This window comes from Hyla sarda, chromosome 1 (genome assembly GCF_029499605.1).
Source record: "Hyla sarda isolate aHylSar1 chromosome 1, aHylSar1.hap1, whole genome shotgun sequence".
Classification (NCBI taxonomy): Eukaryota; Metazoa; Chordata; class Amphibia; order Anura; family Hylidae; genus Hyla; species Hyla sarda.
Window position 1 is genome coordinate 33,875,602 of NC_079189.1, and position 23,000 is coordinate 33,898,601.

Genomic DNA, 23,000 nt, shown 5'->3' on the forward strand with positions numbered 1-23,000 from the left:
CTTAGGTTACCCGGGAAGGATAGTCTCTTGAACTTCGGGCCCCCACAATTCCTTTTTCAAGGAATGGAAAAACACAAATTTTTCTCTCAGGTTGGGTGTGGTTTTACAACTGAGCTGCAGAACCAGACCCAACTAGTGTTGGGAGTGAATATCAGCATTTTTTATTTTTATCGCGGATATCAAAAATTTGCGAATATTGTGAATATATTCGCTATATATTTGAAATTACGAGTATTCACTTTTTCCACACATGCGCATATTCGCATATGCGTATATGTGAATATTTGCATATTAATTCTTTTCACTTGTGGGCCAATTAGAATGATGCAAATACACTTGTCAGAGGTTATCAACAACATCCCTAGCAACCAATAGTAAAGTTGCCCTCCCCCTCACTGTTTTCTTCCTCCAATACGCGAATATGCGGATATAACGAATATGCAAAATTCGCCACTATAGGATTAATATTCGTCTATATATTCGCGAAATATCGAAAATTTGAATATGGGCAATGCCGCTCATCACTACACCCAACCTGGAGACAGACGGGTAAGCATTTTTTTTTTATATTTAATAACCCCTTTAATTTCTATGTTTCAACAATCTTAGGCTTAAAGGGGTACTCCGCTGCTCAGCGTTTGGAACAAACTGTTCCGAATGCTGGAACCGGCGCTGGGAGATTGTCCCATCATAGCCCCCTCATGACGTCCCCTCCTATAGACTTGCATTGAGGGGGCAGGGTGTGACGTCACAAGCTCCTGACTCCGGCTCCAGTGTTTGGAACAGTTTGTTTTAAACGCTGAGCAGCGGAGTACCCCTTTAAGGGTGCTAGACCAAAGTACACACAAGCCCTGAACCAGGCAGCAAGGGTGACAGGGTATAAGACACATTTACACTTATGGGGGATCACCACCTGCCTGGGTTGCTTGGGTCCTATAATCAAAATACAGAGCACCCAACAACACTCCTACATCCATCTTACTATTTGACACCACAGGCGCCCTACGCTGAGGCGGGGCAGGATGGGGAAACGGCGGGGACCAACGCCGAAGATCCACTTACCCATCGGGGAGGGCGACGGAGGCTGCGGGCGGCGATGTTGTGCAGCTAGATCGTACGGAAGCTGGTGAGTTGCCTAGCAACATCTGGAAGGTACAGTTTGAGACCACTATGTAGTGGGATCTAACTGTAGCCCTCCAGATGTTGCAAAACTACAACTCCCAGCATGATCAAACAGCTGTTTGGGCATGCTGGAATATGTAGTTTTGCAACAGCTGGAGGGCTACAGTTTGTGGTCCCCAATAGTGGTCCCCAATCTGTAGCCCTCTAGATCTTGCAAAACAACAACTCCTAGCATGACCAAACAGCTGTTTGCTGCCTGGGCATGCTGGGGTTTGTAGTTTTGCAACAGCTGGAGGACCACAGCTTGGAGATCACTTTGCAGTTTTCTCTAATACTGTAGCCCTCCAGATGTTGCAAAACTGCAAATCCCAGCATGCCCAAACATCTGTCTCGGCATGCTGGGAGTTGTAGTTGTGTACCTCCAGCTATTGCATAACTACATCTCCCAGCATGCCCGTCGACGATCAGTACATGCTGGGAGTTGTAGTTTTGCAACAGCAGGAGGCACACTGGTTGGAAAATACTGAGTTAGGTAACCAGTGTGCCTCCAGCTGTTGCAAAAGTACAACTCCCAGCATGCACGGTCTGTCAGTGCATGCTGGGAGTTGTAGTTTTGAAACAGCTGGAGGTGTGCACCCCCATGTGAATGTACAGGGTACATTCACACAGGCAGGTTTACAGTGAGTTTCCTGCTTCAAGTTTGGGCTGCGGCAAATTTTTCACCGCAGCGCAAACTCCTAGCGGGAAACTCACCGTAACATGCCAGTGCGAATGTACCCTAAAAACACTACACTACACTACATTAACACAAAATAAAGGGTAAAACACTACATATACACCCCCTTACATTGTCCCCCCCCCCCCCAATAAAAATGAAAAACATATTGTATGGCAGTGTTTCCAAAACGGAGCCTCCAGCTGTTGCAAAACAACAACTCCCAGCATTTCCGGACAGCCACTGACTGTCCAGGCATGCTGGGAATTTAGCAACAGCTAGAGGCACCCTGTTTGGGAATCACTGGCGTAGAATACCCCTATGTCCACCCCTATGCGATCCCTAATTTAGTCCTCAAATGCGCATAGCGCTCTCTCACTTCGGAGCCCTGTCGCTTTTCAAGGAAACAGTTTAGGCCCACATATGGGGTATTTCCGTACTCGGGAGAAATTGCACTACAAATTTTGGGGGGCTTTTTCTCATTTTACTCCTTATGAAAAGGAAAAGTTGGGGGCTACACCAGCTTGTTAGTGTAAAAAAATTTAAAAAAATACACTAACATGCTGGTGTTGCCCCATACTTTTTATTTTCACAAGCGTTAAAAGAAAAAAAAAGACCCCCAAAATTTGTAACGCAATTTCTCCTGAGTACGGAAATACCCCATATGTGGGCGTAAAATGCTCTGCGGGCGCACAACAAAGCTCAGGATAGAGAGTGCACTATGTACATTTGAAGCCTAAATTGGTGATTTGCACAGGGGTGGCTGATTTTACAGCGCTTCTGACATAAACGCAAAAAAATAAATACCCACATGTGACCCCATTTTGGAAACTACACCCCTCACGGAACGTAACAAGGGGTATAGTGAGCCTTAACACACCACAGGTGTTTAATGAAAATTCTTCAAAGTTGGATGGAAAAATGAAAAGAAAAAAAAAAAAAAAACATTTTTCACTAAAATGCTGGTGTTACCCTAAATTTTTTATTTTCACAAGGAAAAATAGGAAAAAAGCCCCCCAAAATTTGTAACCCCATTTCTTCTGAGTATATAAATACCCCATATGTAGATGTAAAGTGCTCTGCTGGCGCGCTACAATACTCAGAAGAGAAGGAGCGCCATTGGGCTTTTGAAGAGAAAATTTGTCCGGAATTGAAGGCCACGTGTGTTTATAAAGCCCCCATAGTGCCAGAACAATGGACCCCCCCCCCCCACATGTGACCCCATTTTGGAAACTACACCCCTCACGTAATGTAATAAGGGGTACAGTGAGCATTCACGCCCCACAGGTGTCTGACAGATTTTTGGAACAGTGGTCCGTGAAAATGAAAAACGTAATTTTTCATTTGCACAGCCCACTGTTCTAAAGATCTGTCAAATGCCAGTAGGGTGTAAATACTCACTGCACCCCTTATTAAATTCTGTGAGGGGTGTAGTTTCCAGAATAGGGTCACGTGTGGGGGGGTCCACTGTTCTGGCACCACGGGGGGCTTTGTAAATGCACATGGCCCCTGACTTCCATTCCAAAAAAAATTTCCCCAAAAGCTCAATGGCGCTCCTCCTCTTCTGAGCATTGTAGTGCGCCAGCAGAGCACTTAACGTCCAAACATGGGGTATTTCCATACTAAGAAGAGATGGGATTTCAAATTTTGGGGGGCATTTTGTCCTATTACCCCTTGTAAAAATTTAAAATTTGAGGGAAAACTAGCATTTTAGTGGGAAAAAAAATCATTTACACATCCAACTTTCACGAAAAGTCGTCAAACATCTGTGGGGGGGGGTGAGTTAAGGCTCACTGGACCCCTTGTTACGTACCTTGAGGGGTGTAGTTTCCAAAATAGTATGCCATGTGTTATTTTTTTTTTGCTGTCCTAGCACCATAGTGGCTTCCTAAATGGGACATGCCCTCCAAAAACCATTTCAGCAAAATTTGCTTTTCAAAATCCAAAAGTGGCTCCTTCTCTTCTGAGCATTGCAGTGCGCCTGCAGTGCACTTGACGTCCATACATGGGGTATTTCCATGTGGTTCTTTTTTTGCTGTTCTGGCACCATAGGGGCTTCCAAAATGTGACATGCCCCCCAAAAACCATTTCAGAAAAACTCACTCTCCAAAATCCCACTGTTGCTCCTTCCCTTCTGAGCCCTCTAGTGCACCCGCCGAACAATTTCCATACACATATGAGGTATTTTCTTACTCGAGAGAAATTGTGTTACACATTTTAGGAAGATTTCTCTCCTTTTCGCCTTGTAAAAAATCAATAACTGGGTCTATAAGAACATGCCAGTGTAAAAAATGAAGATTTTGAATTTTCTCCTTCAATTTGCTGCTATTCTTGTGAAACACCTAAAGGGTTAACAAATCTTTTGAATGTCATTTTGAATACTTTGGGGATGCAGTTTTTATAATGGGGTCATTTGTGGGGTATTTCTAATATGAAGGCCCTTCAAATCCACTTCTAAACAGAACTGGTCCCTGAAAAAATTGGAAAATTGCTCCTATACTTTGAAGCCCTCTGATGTCTTCCAAAAGTAAAAACATGTCAACTTTATGATGGAAACATAAATTAGACATATTGTATATGTGAATCAATATATATTCTATTTGGAATACAGTGACCCCCCGACATATGATCAAATCAACATACGATGCTTTTTTATGTCGGGGCCATCGCATTAAGTGCTATCCGGCAGCGCAAAATGCTTAAGCTGCTGCCGGATAGCAGCTTAATGTTCCCCGTGTGGTGTGGTGAGTATTACTTACCCCTTCACGATGCTCCGGGGTGCCCTTCGGGTCCAGCGCTGGTCCTCGGGTGTCTTCTCGGCCCTCTCCGGTGACGTCAATATGTTGCTGCGCACACCGTCCCGTCATCCAATAGGAACAGCGTATGCAGCGACGTAATGACGTCGCTACGTAGGCCCAGTAAGGCCTTGCGGAAAACAGCGGTGGACCGCAGAAGACAGCGGAGGACCGGAGAAGACCAGGAGAGCCCAGCAGAGGACCGTAGAAGACCAGGAGAGCCCAGCGGACGCCCGGGGTCACCATCGGGAGCGGCGGGGACACCATCGGGAGCGGCGGGACGCGGTTCGGAGCAGCGGGGACAGGCGAGTAGGACTTTATTTTTTTATATTCCACGAATCCCTCAACATACGATGGATTCGACAAATGATGGCTCGTTTGGAATGAATTACCATCGTATGTTGTGGGACCACTGTATTCATCTTTCTCATAAGCAAAGAGCTTCAAAGTTAAAAAAAAATGCAAAATTTTCTATTTTTTCATCAAATTTTGGAATTTTTCACGAAGCAATGATGCAAGTATCAACAAAGTTTTACCACTAACATAAAGTAGAATATGTCACGAAAAAACAATCTCGGAATCAGAATTAAAGGTAAAAGCATCCCAGAGTTATTAATGTTTAAAGTGACAGTGGTCAAATGTGCAAAAAATTGTCCGGGTCCTACAGTGATAATTGTCTGGGTCCTTAAGGGGTTAAGGCCCACCACCAGTCCAGGATTTGGAGTACTTTGTGGGCCTTGAGGACTGGGTTGGGGACCACTGCACTACATGTTCTATTGTCTTTTCCAAGGACCATGTGAACTAGCTTTGTCTAACATTTAGTTTGTCCTCTCAGCTCTTGAAAAGAGTAAAAAAGTATCTATATTTGTATTAACATGAGTAACCGGGTGATCAAAGATGGTTCTCCAGAGTCAGTCTATGGTGTAAAATAATAAGGAGCATAAAATGCATTCATTTTTCCTGGGAGGAATTATAATAATAATAACAATAATAATAATAATAATAATAATAATAATTAATAAAAAAAACAAAAAAACATAATAATAATAAATAATAATAAAAAAACTAAAAAACATAATAATAATAATAATAATAATAATAATAACAACAATAACAATAATACCGTATATACTCGAGTATAAGCCGACCCGAGTATAAGCCGAGGCCCCTAATTTCAACCCAAAATCCCAGGAAAAGTTATTGACTCGAGTATAAGCCTAGGGTGGGAAATACATCTTCCCCCCTGTCATCATCCAGACCCCCGTCATTAACATCCTCATCATCATCACCGCCTGTCATCATCCAGACCCTCATCATCATCACCTGTCATCATCCCCTTGTCATCATCCCATACCCCCCCTTCATCATCCCCACCCCCCTTCATCATTCCCTTGTAATCATCCCACACCCCCCCTTCATCATCCCCTTGTCATCATCCCCACTCCCCTTCATCATCCCCTTGTAATCATCCCCCCCCCTTCATCATCCCCTTGTAATCATCCCACACCCCCCCCCCCTTCATCATCCCCTTGTCATCATCCCCACCCCCCTTCATCATCCCACACCCCCCCTTCATCATCCTCTTGTCATCATCCGCCCTCAGTGGTTTTCAACCTGCGGACCTCCAGAGGTTTCAAAACTACAACTCCCAGCAAGCCCGGGCAGCCATCGGCTGTCCGGGCTTGCTGGGAGTTGTAGTTTTGAAACCTCCGGAGGTCCACAGGTTGAAGACCACTGCGGCCTTCGACATCATCCAGCCCCCTCTCACCCCCTTTAGTACTGTACAGTACTCACCTCCGCTCGGCGCTGGTCCGGTGCTGCAGGACTGTCCGGAGAGGAGGTGGTCCAGTGGGATAGTGGTTCCGGGCTGCTATCTTCACTGGGGGCGCCTCTTCTCCGCGCTGCGGGCCCGGAATAGAGGAGTTGCCTTGACAATGACGCAGAAGTACGTTGGTAATGAACGTACCTCTGCGTCGTCGTCAAGGCAACGTGACTATTCTGGGGCCGGGCCCGAAGCGCTTAGAAGAGGCCTCCCCGGTAAAGATAGCAGCCCGGAACCACTATCCCACCGGACGACCTCCCCACCGGACAGTCCTGTAGCACCGGACAGGCGCCGAGAGGAGGCGAGTACTGTACAGAACTAAAGGGGGTGAGAGGGGGCTGGATGATGTCGAAGGCCGCAGTGGTCTTCAACCTGCGGACCTCCGGAGGTTTCAAAACTACAACTCTCAGCAAGCCCGAACAGCCGATGGCTGCCCCGGCTTGCTGGGAGTTGTAGTTTTGAAACCTCTGGAGGTCCGCAGGTTGAAGGCCACTGCGGGTGGAGAGTTCACTCGAGTATAAGCCGAGGGGGGTGTTTTCAGCACGAAAAATCGTACTGAAAAACTCGGCTTATACTCGAGTATATACGGTAATAATAATAATAATAATAATAATAATAATAATAACAGCAATGAATAACATTATTAATATTAAATAGTAATGATTATTATTATTATTATACATAACAATCTTGTTTATTGAAGTCCTTTTTGGAATTTCCATGCCGGACGGTAAATGTTCCTATGACATCTCCTCCATTGAGCGTTTCTATTGTTTGGCTCAGTCTAATCAATACTACGCAGCGGTTAGTTTTGGGCCGGCATTAAAGAATGTGACTGAAAGAAGAAGCCAAGAGAAAAGTGTAAAAACATCTTTCGGGGATTATAGTCATTCACTGACGCTTTTCTAGTGGAGTAATTCATGTTCTGCAAGCAGTGGATAGAGAATTCCTCCCTATAAAATGAGAACATGCTTTCATCCTTGTAGGCAATGGCTTTTTATCAGCAGCAACAGGGTCCTCACTTTATGTGAAGACCGAGCACGTATTCTCAGCGCTTTTTACATTTGTAGAGAAAAAGAAAAAAATTCAAGCAATTTTTTTTCCATCACAAAGAAATAGGATCAATCTTTATTATTTCTAAAAAAAGGCTTCAGGCATTTTGCTTTCTATCCCTCTAGCACTGGGAAAAATGGACCACACCTGTCTACGGGTTGTGTCTGATCTCCACCCCATTATAGCGTATGAGGTGAACTTGTGGTGCTGTTTTTGGAAGAAAGCATCCATGTTGTTGTTTTTTTTCTCTTATATAGTGCAGCATAAGCTGTTTTCAGAGAAGAATGTAAAGGTTCTTGTGTATTTATATTGCTTCCCTGTTGTAGCTGATGTGGCAGGCATGAGTTTGGCTCCATACTGGTTTGCATTTCCATCACTGATATGGATTCCAAATGCTGCCCACATTTCCCATGAATCTTATGATTTTGCAGAGAGATAGGGTGGAATCTTATCACTTCACCTGAGCATCTAATTAGGCTGCTATTCCTGGTGGTCACCCAGGTGAATTTATTAGGCTCAAACTATAATGGGTTGGTGGTCTGTTCACATTATGTGCAGGTTAGTTTAGTTTTCTTATTTAAAGCATTTTATTTTTAATTATTTTTTTTTTTTATATTTCCATGCGGTACAAGTGATTTGACCTGTAGTCACAATTCATGTATTTTATGAAGATTTGAAGTTTTTAGCCTGTGTTCACACATTTAATGTTTACTGCTTATCAGATAAACACTATCACCAAGATTCTCCCTAAGATGGTGGTAGCTGCAGACCAACTAAAGGTGCTGCTGTAGTAGAACTAACTAAAAGACAAACATCTGTCCTTCTAACATGTTTCACTCCATCAGGAGTGTCATCAGGGACTAGGGCTATAAGCATTCAAAATGGCAGACTTATTCTTTTATGGCCGTAGCTATTGATGTCATTGTTACCTTGATGGGCATACAAAAAGCACCAACATGAAAATACATGACAATGGTTTCACCACTAGTGTTGAGCGGCATAGGCCATATTCGAATTCGCAAATATACGCGAATATATGGACAAATATTCGTCATATATTCACGAATATTCGCATATTCGTAATATTCTCGTTTTATTTTCGCATATGCGAAAATTAGCATATGCGAAAGTTAGCATATATAAAATTAGCATAAGCAAAACTTTGCATATGCGAAAATTAGCATACGCAAATTTTCGTATATGCGAAAATTCGCACACCAGTCTCACACAGTAGTATTAGAGCCTTCTTTACACCGCACAAGCTGGAAGCAGAGAGGGATGATCACTGGGATGTGTACTGTGAAAAAAAAAAAAAATAAATAAAATATATGAATATTCGTAATTACGAATATATAGTGCTATATTCGTGAATATTCACGAATTCGCGAATATTTGCGAATTTGCGAATAAAATTCACATTGCGAATATTCGCAAACAACACTATTCACCACCAAAGCTAATAGGGATTAGTGTTGCTCGCGAATATTCGCATATGCAAAATAAAACGAGAATATTACGAATATGCGAATATTCGCGAATATATGACGAATATTCGTCCATATATTCGCGAATATTTGCGAATTCGAATATGGCCTTTGCCGCTGAACACGGGATATAGAACATGATGAAATGGATGGAGCTAAATAAACTAATGAACCTATCCAGGCCACCAGCCGATTAGATAAAGGTAGAAACATCCTCACCAAAAGCACCATAAAGACAACCTATCATACCATGAAGGGGCTTTTACATCTAATAGGCTGATTAAGTCTCATAAGCTGCTTTTCTGTTTGAAATAGGGAGGTCTTAACCCAATGAATACAATTTTTTTTTTTTTTAAAGCTATACTTTACCACCCACAGTCCCCCATGGTCCCCTGCAGCTCGCCTTTTCCTCCTTCTGGTCCCCAGATGCTCCTGTCTCCTTCCTGCTTCCAAGATGAGAACTCGATGCAGGACCTGCACATTTAACCAATCAGTGGTCAAGATCGGACAAGTGGTTGAATGGGCAGGTCCTATACAGAGCTCTCAGAAGGTCACAAAAGCCTGCTTCAGGGCAGCTCCTGCTAACCAGTATAGAAAGGGAGGTAAGTATAGCTTTTTGTTTGTTTGTTTGTTTGTTTCAATGCCCTATCAACATGATGTTTTTTTTTTAATTGCTGGAATACCCCTTTAATGAGAAATGAGGCAATGAGGCATGAACTTCATAAAAACATATGACACAAATTCTGATTTACTTATGTCTGGCTGTCCAGCTGACTGATAGCGCTGGGAGTGATATCCTCTAAATCCTGAAAAAAATAAAATCCCAGTCCAGATAAGGCAGAGAGGATAGAGGCGAGTCCTAAAACCGCTCCTCTCTGCCTGTTTATCGGTGCCTTTCCAGGGAGCTCTGACATGTTATACATAACATTGGCCCTCATTTACTATTCTAAACCCGACTTATTTTGTCTGTTTTTTTTTGGTGCATCTTTGCCTGCGACACGATGCAACATTTTTTCCCAATGGACCCGAAGTGGATTCTCCCAAACCGGAAAAGGGGCGTAACCCGACATTTCTGAGCTTTCCCACGTATTTATAAAGGTTTCCAACCCGAATTTGTTGAATTGTTGTGGATTTTTTCCCAACAACTCAGAGGAGTTGGAAACCAAAACCAACAAAACCCACGTGCGACAAACAGGATGCGACATAATAATAAATACCAGGGGGAAAAAGCAGTCGGGTAAGAAAGCAACATAGACTTACAACCCGATTTTCTAAGTAAATGAGGGCCAATGTGTTCCATTACAGAGATACATTGTACATTGTAAGAAAACAGGGCCACAAACACCGGTGGCGTCCACAGTAAGCGACTCAGGGCCAGACAGGTTTCTATGGCTTTATCGTAGATGAAATGTTTACATGTGTATCTGCGAAATACATCACCTGTAATAAAAACCAGGAGAGCGTAATGAGATCCGCGAGGTGTTTGATCATCCAGTAAAACCTGCAAATGGAAAATAATTATTAGATTACGGAAAAGCAGTTTGACTTTATCTCCTTGTTCTCCCGTGTACGGTATCTCAGGTAAGCAGCCGCTCAGCCGCAGAAAAATTAGATTATTTTTTATATATTTATATATATATAGCGGTTTTCACAGACACAAATAATGGCCTTATCTCTCCAGCTGGGATAATGTTCAGAATTTAAGGTAAGCTTAACTCAAAAAGAAAAAGCAATATGTTGGCTGGATTTGAACAAGCTCTTGGAAGTCTTGGTTCTCATTGAAGAGATCCAGATGGTGTATGGACACTTACAAGCAATGGGGGAAATATGCAAATGAGCTATTTTTCAGAAGGAAGAAGACTGTTTCTCTAGTGCCATCTACAAGTATCTCCCCAATTCAACCTAATAAAGAGACACCTGGTTTCCTTAAAGGAGTACTCCGGGATATGAAAACGTATCCCCCTATTCTAAGGATAGAGGATATGTTTCAGATCACAGGGGGGTCTGGCCGCTGGGGCCCCCCACGATCTCCTGTACGGGTCCATAGCAGTAGGCAGCAAGGGGCATGTCCGACCACCGCATGACGCGGCGGCCGACACACCCCCTCATTATCTCTATGGGAGGGCCAGAGCGCTGCATTCGGAAGTCTTCAGCTCTGCCATAGAAATGTATTAAGAGGGGAGGGGGTGTCGGCCGCTGCATCATGCGGTGGTCGACATACGCTATTTCAGCAAAGAGCCAGGGGCCCCAAATGAGAGATCACCTGGGGGGCCCAGAGGTTGGACCCCCCCCCCCCCCCAGCGAACTGAAAATTACCCCTATCCTTGGGATAGGGGATAACATTTAATATCCTGGAGTACTCCTTTAATGCCTTCTATTGCTTTTCTGTACCCTGATCCTTAGGGAATTGTTTGTCAATGGACGACTGAATGACGAATAAAGATCTTTCAATGGACCATTAAAACGGAGAACCCACTGAAGATCTTTTTAAAGTGAAGTGATGTAGGGCTTTATATTGGATGATGCTCTGTGTAGCACTTTATGTTGGTCGTTTCTATCCCCATATTGTGTACTGTCATACAGTGTACAAATAACAGTACCCTACATTGTGTTATCAGTGCCCTAGAGTATGTTGCATGATCAATAGTATCCTATGGTGGCCTCAAAGCAAAGTTGCCTAAATAATAATGCTATACAGTGCCATCCCCACTATACACTGCAAAGATAATATACTGAACAGTGCCTGAGAGTTGTAGTAAGTACCACATACAGTGAATTAATAATACCAACAGCGACCAAATAAAAGCTCAACACATTAAAGGGGTTCTCCGGCACTAAGACATCTTATCCCCTATCCAAAGGATAGGGGATGAGATGCCTGATCGCGGGGGTCCCGCCGCTGGCACGCAGCACCTCGTTATAATCAGTCCCCAGAGCATGTTCGCTCCAGGTCTGATAACTGGCGATCACGGGGGGCCGGAGCATTGTAATGTCACAGCCCCGCCCCCGTGCGACGTCAAACTCCGCCCCCTCAATTCAAGCCTATGGGAGGAGGCGTGACAGCTGTACAATACTCATCAGATCCGGAACGAACATGCTCCGGGGGACTAATTATAACGTGGTGCTGTGTGCAAGATCACGGGGGTCCCCAGCAGCGGGACCCCCGCAATCAGGCATCTGATCCCCTATCCTTTGGATAGGGGATAAGATGTCTTAGCGTCGGAGTACCCCTTTAAGTAATCTAGTATCAGTGCTTTACAATGTCTATATAATACTGCTATAAAATAAACAAGAAGACAAGATATCAGGAAATATCATCTCTCTATCAATGACAATGAATGAGTTAGGTCTCCGATAGGTAGCCACCAAGTCAATCTCCAACCCATATGGGTGTCTGATTTGGCAAAGTTTCCTAGTCATGTTTCAGGGCAATAAACAAAATAGCTGTTTATAGGTGGCACTAAAGAGACTACTTCCTTTTGGAGGAGGGCTAATTTGCATATTTGTTTCCCGTGGAGCATTGCCTGTAAGTCTCCATATACCAGCTAGACCTCCTAGTGAGAACCTATACGAATACTATAATTCTTCACATAGAAATATGTCAACTTGCAGTTGTGGCAATATAGTCAATACATCAATATAGGTTTTTTATGGGGTTTTCTTGGACGTTTTCTAACTGAGTCTTGGGCCAAGTGAACTGTTAAATAAAGTAAAATACCTCCTATCGCATTCATTAAATTGCAGATATCTGAAGGTCGTGCCCATGGTAAGAAGAGCATTGTGGTTCACAGGAATGGGGAGTGCTCCTAGATAATGTGAAGATTATTAGGGCCAGTGCACATAACTGTTTATTTTTAAGAATAAGAATATTTTTCCAATGGACTGTTCTATCTTATAGGACATATTCTGCCCTTTGCCGTGTACCATGATTGTACCTTTCTTATTTGGAGCACTCTAGATCGTCTTGACCAGAGGTCTACAACATCCAGTAGTTGAGAAATCATGACTATGAAAAGACAACCTTGTCTTACTGATGTATAGAATGGAGTGCAGCCATTATTAGTACTAGATCCATAGATATCATTGCAGGTCTTAGAAGATACATGTGTGGTGGTCCAGCACAGAAGTGGCCCTTCAGTACAATCTATGGTCCTTTTTTAGGTGGACTCAATCCTAGTCCCCTGGCCCCACACTCCTCAGCACTCTAGTTATCTTACTGTACATACAAATGGTTAATGTATTTGCTTTTGATGAATATGCCTTTAAATGTTGTAACCAAGTCCTGTTGTAAGTAACATGGGAAGGTGTCAGTGATCAGGTGACTTGTGTGGTGACCTATAGGAAACCTCCAAATTTCTCCCATAAATACGAGTAGCTAGCTTAGTTAGTTTAGAGTTTGCTGAAGTTCAGTCAAGACCTGAGAGTGTCTGGTGTCCTGAAGAGATCCAAAGCCTAACCATGCAGCCACGTTTCCACCAACCAAGTGCCCCTTCAGGTGAACGTCAAAGCCTGGTAAGCTACCACAGGGGTGAAGCCTAGTCAGTCATAGTCAAGTAAGTCAAATCTGCTAAAGTCAGTGTGGGTCTGCATAATTCAGTCAAGTCCACTACAAGTCCCAGCGAGCCCGCAAGTCTCTTTAATCCCTTAAAGGGTAGCTCCCACCATCCTATTTTTTTTTTTTTGCTAGCCTGTTAACACCCCCCCTCCGCCCCCCGCTACAGCACTAGCCCGTTCCCTCCTCCCCCCCCCCCGCCCCGCATACCCCGTTTCCTCATTACACTTGCAGTTACTGCAGAGTCCGGCAGCGGGCGTGCAGGGACAGCAGCGGCAATGAGGCGGCGGCGGCGATGTGCAGGAGGAGTGGCCTCCCAGCCAGTGGCCGGGGAGCCAATGAGCTCGCTCCCGCCTGTCTGATTGACAGGCAGGGAGCGAGTGCAGCCTAACTGAAAAAGGACTGATTGCCACTCCAAAATCAGTCCTTTTTCAGTAGCCGGTTTTTAAATGTAAATTAAACCTTTTTAATGAAAAAAAATATATAATAAAAGTATATTAGAGATATGTTGTAGTACATAAGTACTACAACATATCAAAAAATAAAGTTGGTGACAGTGCCACCTGGGGTTTTTCCGTTTTTGCATCTTCATTTTTCCTCCTTACCTTTAAAAAATCATAACTCTTTAAATTTTACACCTAAAAATCCATATGATGGCTTATTTTTTGCGACATCAATTCTACTTTGCAATAACATCAGTAATTTTACCCAAAAATCTATGTAGAAACGGAAAAAAATTATAATTGTGAGACAAAATTGAAAGAAAAAACGCAATTTTGTAATTTTGGGGGCTTCCGTTTCTACGCAGTACATTTTTCCAGTAAAAATGACACGTTCTCTTTATTCTCTAGGTCCATACGAATAAAATGATACCCTACTTATATAGGTTTGATTTTGTCGCACTTCTGGAAAAAATCATAACTACGTGCAGGAAAATTTATGCGTTTAAAATTGTCATCTTCTGACCCCTATAATTTTTTTCTTTTTCCGCGTATGGGGCGGTATGAGGGCAATTTTTTTTGTGCCATGATCTGAAGTTTTTAACAGTACCATTTTTGCATTGATAGGACTTATGTATTCATTTTTTCATGATATAAAAAGTGACCAAAAATGCACTATTTTGGACTTTGGAATTTTTTTGCGCGTACACCATTGACCGTGCGGTTTAGTAAATGATATATTTTTATAATTCGGACATTTACACACGAGTCGATACCACATATGTTTATTTTTATTTACACTGGTTTTTTTTTTTTTTTTTTTTTTTATGGGAAAAGGGGGGTGATTCAAACTTTTATTAGGGAAATGATCTTTATACACTTTTTTTTCCACTTTTTTTTTTGCAGTGTTATAGCTCCCATAGGGACCTATAACACTGCACACACTGATCTTTTACATTGATCAGTGGTTTCTCATAAGAAACCACTGATCGATGATTCTGCCGTTTGACTGCTCATGCCTGGATCTCAGGCACTGAGCAGTCATTCGGCGATCGGACAGCATGGAGGCAGGTAGGGACCCTCCGGCTGTCCTGTAAACTGTTCGGGATGCCGCGATTTCGCCGCAGCAATCCCGAACAGCCCCCTGACCTAACCGGCATGGTTTCACTTTCACTGTAGACGCAGCGTTCAACTTTGAACGCCGCGTCTAAAGGGTTAGTAGCGCACGGCACTGCAATCAGTGCAGCGCCGTGGCCCCGCGTTATAGATCGGGAGCGGACCCATGACGTACCGGTACGTCATGGGTCCTTAAGAGGTTAAAGGGGTACTCCTGTGGAAAACATTTTTTTTTTTTTTTTTTATAAACTGGTGGCAGAAAGTTAAACAGATTTGTAAATTACTTATATTAAAAAATATTTGTCCTTCCAGTACTTATTAGCAGCTGTATTCTACAGAGGAAATTCTTTTATTTTTGAATTTCTTTTTTGTCTTGTCCACAGTGCTCTCTGCTGACACCTGATGCCTGTATCAGGAACTGTCCAGGTCAGGAGAAAATCCCCTTAGCAAACCTATGCTGCTCTGGACAGTTCCTGACACGGACAGAGGTGTCAGCAGAGAGCACTTTGGACATGACTAAAAAGAAATAAAAAAATAAAATAATTTCCTCTTTAGCATACAGCTGTTAATAAGTACTGGAAGGATTAAGATTTTTATATAGAAGTAATTTACAAACCTGTTTAACTTTCTGGCACCAGTTCATTTAAAAAAATAAAAAAAAAAAAAGTTTTCCACCGGAGTACCTTTTTTAACCCCTTAAGGACCAGGCCATTTTACACCTTAGGACCGGAGCGTTTTTTGCAATTCTGACCACTGTCACTTTAAACATTAATAACTCTGGAATGCTTTTAATTATCATTATGATTCTGAGATTGTTTTTTCGTGACATATTCTACTTTAACATAGTGGTAAAATTTTGTGGTAACTTGCATCCTTTCTTGGTGAAAAATTTGAAAATTTTGCATTTTTCTAACTTTGAAGCTCTCTGCTTGTAAGGAAAATGGATATTCCAAAATATTTTTTTTTAATTCACATATACAATATGTCTACTTTATGTTTGCATCATAAAATTGAGGAGTTTTTACTTTTGGAAGACACCAGAGGGCTTCAACGGTCAGCAGCAATTTTCCAATTTTTCACAACATTTTCAAACTCTCTTTTTTTCAGGGACCAGATCAGGTTTGAAGTGGATTTGAAGGGTCTTCATCTTAGAAATACCCCACAAATGACCCAATTATAAAAACTGCACCCCCCAAAGTATTCAAAATGACATTCAGTCAGTGTTTTAACCCTTTAACTGTTTCACAGGAATAGCAGCAAAGTGAAGGAGAAAATTTACGATCTTAATTTTTTACACTCGCATGTTCTTGTAGACCCAATTTTTGAATTTTTACAAGTGGTAAAAGGAGAAAATTTATACTTAATTTTGTAGCCCAATTTCTCTTGAGTAAGCACATACCTCATATGTCTATGTAAAGTGTTCGGCGGGCGCAGTAGAGGGTTCAGAAGCGAAGGAGCGACAAGGGGATTTTGGAGAGTGCGTTTTTGTGAAATGGTTTTTGGGGGGCATGTTGCATTTAGGAAGCCCCTATGGTGTTAGAACAGCAAAAAAACAAAAACAAATGGCATACCATTTTGGAAACTAGACCCCTTAAGGAACGTAACAAGGAATTAAGTGAGCCTTAATACCCCACAGGTGTTTCCCGACTTTTGAATATGTAAAAAAACATATTTTTTTTCCAATAAATTGTGTGTTTCCCCCCAAATTTCACATTTTTGCAAGAGTTAATAGCAGAAAAGACCCCACAAAATTTATAGCGTCATCTCTTCTGAGTATGGAGGTACCCCATAAGTTGACCTGAAGTGCACTGGGTGCAAACTACAATGCTCAGAAGAGAAGGAGTCATATTTGGCTTTTTGAGAGCAAATTTTGCTAGGGGGGCATGTCGCATTTAGGAAGCCCCTATGGTGCCAGGACAGCAAAAAAAAATAAAAACACATGGCATACTATTTTGGAAACTAGACCCCTTGAGGAATGTAACAAGGAATTAAGTGAGCCTTATTACCCCACAGGGGTTTCACGACTTTTGCATATGTAAAAAAAAAAATTTTTTCACTAAAATGTGTGTTGCCCCCCAAATTTCACATTTTGCAAGGGTTAATAGAAGAAAAGACCCCCCCAAAATGTTGAACCCCATTTCTTCTGAGTACGGCGATACCCCATATGTGGCCCTAAACTGTTGCCTTGAAATACAACAGGGCTTCAAAGTGAGAGCGCCATGTGTATTTGAGGCCTAATTTAGGGATTTGCATAGGGGTGGACATAGGGGTATTCCACACCAGTGATTCCCAAACAGGGTGCCTCCAGCTGTTGCAAAAACTCCCAGCATGCCTGGACAATCAACGGCTGTCCGACAATACTGGGAGTTGTTGTTTTGCAACAGCTGGAGGCTCCGTTTTGGAAACAGTGGCATACCAGACATTTTTCATTTTTATTGGGGAGGGGAGGGGGGCTGTGTAGGGGTATGTGTATATGTAGTGTTTTTTACTTTTTATTTTATTTTGTGTTAGTGTAGTGTAGTGTTTTTAGGGTACAGTCACACGGGCGGGGGATCACAGCGAGTTTCCCGCTGGAGTTTGAGCTGCCGCGCAAAATTTGTTGCAACTCAAACTTGCAGCAGGATACTGTAACTGTAACCCCTGCCCATGTGAATGTACCCTGTACATTCAAGGGGGGGGGGGGGGGGGGGCAAACCTCCAGCTGTTGCAAAACTACAACTTCCAGCACGCCCTTTGGCTGTCCGTGCATGCTGGGGGTTGTAGGGATGCAAAAGCTGGAGCCCCACTGGTTGCAAAACACAGAGTTTGTTACTTAACTCAGTGTTTTGCAACCAGTGTGCCTCCAGCTGTTGCAAAACTACAACTCCCAGCAAGCCAAGACTGTCCAGACAAGCTGGGAGTTGTAGTTCTGCAACATCTGAAGGGCCAGATGTTACAGAACTAAAACTCCCAGCATGCCTGGACAGTCTTGGCAAGCTGGGAGTTGTAGTTTTGCAACATCTGGAAGGACACAGTGGTCCCAAAACTGTGGACCTCAGGATGTTGCAAAACTGCAACTCCCAGCATGCTCAGACGCCAAGGGCTGTCTGGGCATGCTGGGAGTTGTAGTATACAGGGTCCCAATACAGCAATGCATGTTGCTTTACGGCCCAGGGTGCCATATCGTCCCAGGACGTCATGTGTCCTTAAGGGGTTAAGTCACTGGTCATCTCCTTGGGCCTAACTGAGCTGTAAAGACTATTCCATCTGTCTACCTCAGTATAGCTTCCGTTGTTCCGTAACTTTGTATCGGAGTGATTATGTAACTCGGGAAGCCAAACCTCGGGTGGTGTAGAGGATAACCACGCCCTGGCCCCTAGGGTAATAACATCTGCCCTTCTAGTGCCTTCCACTGGCAACTAGAATATGTTTTCCTTTTTGGAAACAAAAACAAGGTGTAATGTGGGAGCCAGAAATGATGCACTGTACGGTTGGCAGTAAAGAAAGATTCTGTCTGGCTTGCACTCCTTGCAGACATTTTAACAATAGCGTTCTGTGCTAATGTTATTTGGGCACTTCTGGGCTAGCAGTAAGCAGAAAAAAAAGGGAAATAGGCCACTGCCAGACAAGTCGGTGGATTGACAACTAGAATTTGGAAGGCAGAAGCACCTTTTATATTTTGGGATCATCCAATTTTACATGAAAATGTCCGCTTCTATGTGTACAGAAAGTGAGGTAGGTGAAGTGAATGAGTGGCCAGAAACGTACAAATACAGTAATAAGCAATGAAAAGGGTACAGGTGCTGGCACTGGTGGATATCATTGATGGTGGACAACAGGGTACTTGACTAGTGCAGTGGTAAGACAGCAACTCCTGCAGTGATTGACTTCTCCTGGTGCACAACCCATATATAGAGAAACGGCAATCTCAACAAAGCAAGAAGAAGAAAACATGGGGGCACTCACGGTACTTCGGTCAAAGCAGGCTTCTTTATTCAGGTAGCGACTGAACACATGTTCTGGCTGGGCACCAGGAGCGAGCGTATCCCACACGCTCGCTCCTGGTGCCCCGCCAGAACATGTGTTCAGTCGCTACCTGAATAAAGAAGCCTGCTTTGACCGAAGTACAGTGAGTGCCCCCATGTTTTCTTCTTCTTGCTTTGGTGACAAATACAGTAATACCTCTCTGAGGTGACTGCCCAGAATTGCACAATACATGGTTGGTCTTTACTGGGGGTAATCCCATTCTTCTCACACAAAAAAAGTACACAGAGAGGAGGTCATAGTTTGTAATGCTACCATCCAACGTGTACACTCACAAAGTAATGACACAACCATATTCTTGTCATCAGGGATTGTGAATAGCACAGTGCTGTCTTATGATCTTTTTCCATAAAGACAGCACTTCCACTCGTGATTTATCCCTTTACCCTACCAGTGACTTGTACAACATAACAGGTTTTAGTTCAATAATGACTGGAGACCGACAAGATGAAAAACACTGCAGTACAGCAGAGAGCACAGTACTACACATCTCTTCTCAGTCCTCATTATTACTCCACTCTTCTTTTCATTTCTCAATATTGCTCCACTCTCCTTCTTACTTCTCGGCATAGCTTCTTTCTCCTCCTCAGGCCTCAGCATGGCTCCACTCTCCTTCTCTGTTACAAGCATGGCTTTAGTCTCCTTTTTATATTTAACATGGTCCTACCCTCCTTCTCAGTCCCAGCATGGTTCTATAATGATTCTGAGTCCCAAGTATGGCTTTGTTTTCTTCCTCAGTTCCCAACATGGCTTCACTCTCCTTCTATAGCTTATTCTCTTGCTCTTATTCTCAGTCCCCTGGATGGCTCCACAACCCTTCTCTGGAACATGGCTCCCCTCTCCCTTCAGTCCACAAATGGGTTCACTATCCTTCTCTGCCATCAACATAGCTCCTCACTCCAGCATGTGTCTCTTACCCTTCTCACTCCCCAAGATGGCTACCCTTAGCTTGGTTCCATTCATGGCTGTTTTTTCCTCTCTTGTCATTCTCCTTGTTCCCAGCATGGTTTTCTTGTTTTCCTCCAAATAATGGCTAGAGGAAGCAAAAGATGGAGGGAAAGCAAGAGACACAACGTGTCAGCTTCTTCCCTTCGTCTGATTCCTTGCCGTCCTCTGCTCAGCCTTGCTGTTCTCCACAACAGTTTATTTTTTGAGACACATCAGTAGGGAAAAGTGTTAAATGGGCATCATAGACGTGAACTGTAATGATTGGTTTCAGCAAAACAGACAATTCAAAAAGTTTGGTCACTGGTGAATAAAAAAGGTGCTCTTCTTAAAGGGGTACTCTGCTGCCCTGCTTCCGGAGCTCCGCTCCCCAGCGTCTGGAAGTTTATAGTTCCAAACGCTGTGTGCGGGATTCTGTGTTCAGGGCCCCCCTCGTGACATCGCGCCCGTCCCCTCGTACTTCGGTGCTCCAGCATTCTGAACATTTTGTTTAGAACGCTCGGAGCTGGAGGCCGTGATCGTGACCTCACGGACACACCCTAGGGACGTCACACAACGCCCCCTCCCATAGACATGAATGGAGGGGCGTGGCGTGCCGTCACAACCACTGCCGCAGGAACGCATTTGTTTAGAATGCTGGGTGCTGCGGGAGATTGTGAAGGGCCCCAGCAGCAGGACCCCCGTGATCAGACATCTTATCCCCTATCCTTTGTAAAGGGGATAAGATGTCTAGCAGCAGAGTACCCCTTTAAAAAGGGCCATTGTGCATAGACAATAATGTGGTAGCAAAGTGTTCTCTGAAAAAGCTGGTCTTTGTTGTCCTCTGGGAAGGTTTAACTGTAGATAAATGAAAGACAAAAGTTTCCACAGTTCTCCTTTTCTTTTATTTCTATTATCCCCTTAACGCAATGACTGCCACTCACATAATTTACTACCGCAATCCCAGATGAAGAAACAAATGAGCGCATTTCCTATAATGTGTGTCTGAAATCCCTGGCCTTTGGGACGCAGCTTTTGAGAGGACGCAATGTTCCGCGCTCAACTGATGTAAAATAAATGTGACATTTAAACCTGGAGATTTATTATAACAAACACAGATAAGACGTTATGCAGAAAACCATCAGAATGTGTGAGAGATGGAATTTCTTCACCGAGCTGCTATGGGCTCTGATCTTTTATTGAACCGATTTGTCCACATTTTAGGGCGGCCCGTATGACGGAGAGACTCACTCATGGCAATAAAACACGCCGAGACGTAATATACCGGGGGGTGAGAAGAATTTGCTCTCCGTTAACCTTGGTTGTGTCTCACCTTGCATAAGTTTGGTGGAAATCTTATCTTGGAGACGGAGCTGTACTTATTGTGAATGCGCATCACATAATACCTTTAGAAAGACTAATCTTAGTAATTATAATGTTTTTTAACCACAGTGCAGTTCTGTTACATTGCCACTGTATGGCACTGTTATTTGTTCAATATATATTACTATATATGTCCTATGTTGCTTTATTATGTGATCATTTTATGCAATATTGTTTTCTGTGTGTATTATTGCTTAGTTTTTGTTTGGATTTTTCTTTAAGAAAAAAAAAATAATAATAATAATAATGTATAAAATATCTTGTTGTGTTCGCCTATGGACCCTGCACGCTAGTGAAACAGAAAGTACACCCTCTTTCAATTATTTGGTTAGTTTTGAGGACAGAAGGTCCTAAAGTTGGGTAACTACACCCTCAGATGACCAATAACACATGACAAATTATATCATAGCATTATTTATTTAACAAGAACTATTATAATGTGCAAAAGCACCTTGTGAAAAATAAGGTTACCCTTACTGCTTGCATAGGAATTAAGAGGGTAAGTAGCAGCTAGGTGCTGTTAATCAAATGTCCTTGATTAATTGACATTCAGCGGGTGTGACCATTCAACAGGTTATCCACTGATTTCATATTTAACCTTTTAAATAAGATTTAAATAATAAACCTTAACCTACCTTCCGCCGTTCCCCGTGTGCGCAGAGATCAGTCGCCTGTTCTTTGGCCCTGGTTTTCTTCCTCATTCTAAGGGCCCGTCAAGTCAGATTGCACTGAGCTTATCACCAGCCACAGCGTTGTTCTCAGGCTAAGCGGCAGTATCATGTAACGGGCCGAGAAACAGCCCTCTTCCTGGTGCCCAAGCCCGTTACATAGCACTGCCGCTCAGTGGATAACCCCTTTCAGGTTTGTGTTATACATTGCCAAGGAGAAAAAGACATCAGCAACATCTTAAAGAAGCAATTGCTGATGCACGTCAATCTGGTATGAGTTATAAGGCCATTTCAATTCAATTTGAGGTCCCTCATTCTACAGTGAGAAAGATTATTCTCAAAGGGGTACTCCGCTGCTCAGCGTTTGGAACAAAATGTTCAGAATGCTTAGAGACGGCGCCGGGAGCTCTTGATGTCATAGCCCCGCTCCTCATGACGTAACGCCCCGCCCCCTCAATGCAAGTTTATGGGAGGGGTGTGACAGTGCCACGCCCCCTCCCATAGACTTGCATTTAGGGGGCGGGGCGTGACATCATGAGGGTTGGGGCTATGATGTCACGAGCTCCCGACGCCGGCTCCTGCCTTCGGAACATTTTGTTCCAAACTCTGAGCAGAAGAGTACCCATTTAAGTGAAAAAAAATATTAAAGGCAGTCAACAATCTTCCCAGTAATGGACATTCTAGCAAATTCACCCTAAGGTCAGACTGTGTGAAGTGTGTACAGGCCAACTAATATGGTTAGTCATTTGCAGTGGTAATGAATGTAACGGGGAAAAAAAATACACAAGCCCAGACATAACTTAACTTTTTGATGTGTGTGTAGAATAAAATTTCCGTAAATGTGTACCTGCAGAAAATTTGTCAAATGCCTTGCGTCCATTTAATTGTGTGCATCTTCACATT

The 23,000-nt window shown here is 43.2% G+C and overlaps 1 protein-coding gene across 4 annotated transcripts in view; it reads left to right on the plus strand.

The window, feature by feature from the left end:
* Positions 1-23,000, plus strand: part of CTNNA2 (catenin alpha 2) — a 2,092,931-nt gene that overhangs the window by 323,856 nt on the left and 1,746,075 nt on the right. The window lies entirely within an intron of this gene.